At 36.5% G+C, this 3499-nt stretch overlaps 1 pseudogene; it reads left to right on the plus strand.

Annotated features, from left to right (window-relative positions):
• LOC140855679 (cycloartenol-C-24-methyltransferase 1-like) overlaps positions 1-341 on the plus strand; it is an 8538-nt pseudogene extending 8197 nt beyond the window's left edge.
• Positions 342-3499: the final 3158 nt, after the last annotated feature.

Here is a 3499-nt window from a genome sequence, read left to right on the forward strand (position 1 = left end):
CTAATTGATGCAGGGAAGAGGTTTTTACACCGATGTATTTCTTCCTTGCCCGGAAGCCTCTTTCAAAATCTTGAGGTGCAATTGGCAAAACTCCAGCTGTGGCCTTTCTGAGGTTTGTCAGCCGTGGCTTAGCTTGATGATCGTGGGGATTGGTTATGATTATATATGTATGTATTTGTGTTCGTATGTATGCGTGTCTGCGTATATGCTTTAGCTGTGAGTGAGAACTATGCTAGCCTCCTCCTATGAAAGTATCTAGTTCGTATTCTGCCAGCATGTGAGCTTTGTAATTGTTATCCGTAAAGAATAAAAGTACTGAAAATATATCTGAGATTGGACCATATTATAAATTGTTTGATATTTTGCATGTTTTCCTTAGTATAGATCTGAAATTGTGTATGTACCCTCACAAAACAACCCCAGTGTGTAAGTGAAGAACACTACGGTTGCACGTCGATACTCGGCAGCAAAGATCATAGCTTCAGATAAAGGGTGCCGTTCTTGGAGGTTTCTCGAGAGAAGGCAGCAAGACTTTGAAAGCGAAAGGCTCCCGGCGGAGAGTAGGTGGGGGATGGCAGGCGATCGCTAGAGCAGTCGTCGGAATGGGTGGACGCAACAAGACCAAGGCTCTTACGGATGGTACGGCTCTCAAAGGCCATCTTGGAGATCTGACCATGATCCAACTGGAGAAGAAATTCGTATTTCCTCGAAACGGTGGTGCTCACTGGAGCAAATGGCCTCCCGTTTGGATGGCAGGGACCAGTCTTCAACGAGGAACTTTGAAAGAATCTCGAGTAGCGTTTGGCAGCCTAAATAGGATCATCATGTTGATCTAAGATTACTGATAATTTGAATCCTATGATGACTAAAATCACTGTAATTGATAGGCCATGATCTTGTAATTAAAGATCATCGGATATCCACGAGTAATATATTGGTGTTCTAATAGAAATTCAAGATCATTGATTATATAATATCAAAACTATCTCTAATATATTCTATAAAAATATATTTTTTAATTATATAGAATATATTATAATAAAATATTACTATATTTATTAATATATTTATAATTAATAGATTTTATAAAAACATATTTATTAGTACTATAAATTATTAATCCTATAAAAATATATTAATTATTATTAGAATTAATATTTTCATTTATACTTATAATGTATTATTTATTAATATGAATATTTATTTTGATTAAAAAAATTAGACAAATAGAAGTAATATATTAGATATTTTTATTATATTAATATAAAATATAATAAAATATTTTTATTCTAATTTAAAAGTATCATTGAATCATAATATGGCAATAATATGATTAATAATATATTATAATATAATATATCATAAATATTACATAATATCATATATACAATATTGATATAATATATCAATGGTATATTGATGTACCATTTTTTTTGGCTAAACTGAATAGTATTTTTATCCTTATATTTTAGCTCAAGATCATTGTCTGGAGGTAATCTTGCATTGTCGACCTCAAGAACCGATATTCCATCATTGGATTGGCGAATAATTTGAGAAGTGAGGATGATTTAAAATTATTGCCACGTAGGATCATTATGATGCAATCAAATATGGTGATCTCATCACTTTTGTGCATATTATCTTTGATTTTGGATGGATCACCCCAATATCCAATGTCTCCTTAAGAAAATCTTTAATCGAGTGCATGCACAATTAGACTGCATCAAACAAGGGTGGAGGCACGTTTGGCTTGGGGGTTCAATTGAACTCTCAAGTTTTAATATAATACTTTAAGAGATATGAAAATATTACTCAAAAATTATATATATATATATTTTTAAACTCTCGTAAAGTAAAAAATCTTAATTAACTTAGTAGTTTGAATCCTCATTCTTATTTATTTATTTTAATTTATATATTAAATTTTAAAAATAAAAATTTTGACTATGCCACTGACATCAAATCCTGCTATCCATCGTACGTATACTCCGAGATTTACCTTAGATTCACTCGGAGCTGGCGCATGCAAGGCAACAGGCCATTAAGTGCTGACAAAGGGATGCTGCCAGCCATTCCTACGCTAGCATCTCAGCACCAAAGTGCTTGGCCTAGGCCACGGAAGGACCTCTTCACTATGCGAAATTATTGCATGCACCAGGTGCAAGCGAACCAGGGCAAGGGGTAGCGTGGCGTGTTAACCACCGTGGGATTTGACGCGGTCCATTGCACCTGGTGCATACAATACGGAGGCCCTTCACTACCCCAAAACAGCTCCAACCACCAAAGGGCCTCTCATAAATCCACCATTAACTTAGGCCCCACTATCTGTGTTTTTAAAAGGTCTGCTTCTCTGCCAAAGCCTTACCAACATTTCTCTAAGCAACAAATATCTCGGAGGTTTCAAAAAGGTGCTGGCTCCTAGTAATGGCCAAAATGAGATAATTGGAACTAATAGTCTGGTTATGGAAGTATGAACCTTTTTTTAAAAAAAATTTAACAAGTTAATTTTATTGACTTTTGAGAAATGAAAATATTACGTTAACGTGAAGATATGATAGACCCAATTAGATCAGCTGATTGTTGATGGGGCCGTTGTGATAGAGTTTGAGGTGGTTCATGATGCTCAAGAGAAAAAGGCATTACAAGTTAGACAAACATCATCTACATCTCACCATCACCGAGCAATTCCATGTTCAGAACTCTCAAGGTTGAGGTTGATTGCAGGGGCCTCATCAGTGTATCAAGATGACTGTGAATAATCTGAAGGCATTTTATCTTGTTTGATGGGCACTGATGCATCAACTTTCTCCTTTTTTGTTGAACACCCGTCTCATGAAATCGGTGGAGAGAGATAAAAACAGCCTCCGGCCGGGAAAATTGTGTCTGCCTACGCTAGATGCTCTCGCATGGTTGACCAAGTAAATTGCAAGCACTTGTTGACTCATTGATATTCCAGAGCACATGGGACACGTGGCCTTGCCTGCTCTTTGATATCTTAATACGCTGGTGCACGCATCGTGATGTGATTTGTCTGATTTGGCCCAGAGTTTTGACTGCAACTTCTGACAGCTACTTGGATTTCGTATTCTTGGCCTTGGCTTGGATTCCTTTCTCCCTTCTTTCCTAGCAGAAACATTGAATTGGTTATTTGCAATGATCAAATGGATTCCAAGTCCACCAGTTTGGTAATTAGTAAAGATGTTCAGAGTGAGCGCTTTTGCAACCCCATTGTGAGCAGTCGAGGCTCCGTAGGTAAAAAAATCACTCACACCGTTACAGCATCGAGAAGATCACTGACGAGTGAGTAGATATCCATGTAATTTCTCATATGATCACGCTCAATATCGATATTCTCTAACAATCACCCATACTCTCGCTCAATCTATCTACACTGTAGACTCAAGATTTATCTATCCCGAAGGAAGCAATCCGTGCATCGATCTAACTAGATCAATCACCATCATTATGATGATCGATCAATTGAAAATAATTTAGAAAT

This window comes from Elaeis guineensis, chromosome 2, assembly GCF_000442705.2.
Source record: "Elaeis guineensis isolate ETL-2024a chromosome 2, EG11, whole genome shotgun sequence".
NCBI lineage: Eukaryota > Viridiplantae > Streptophyta > Magnoliopsida > Arecales > Arecaceae > Elaeis > Elaeis guineensis.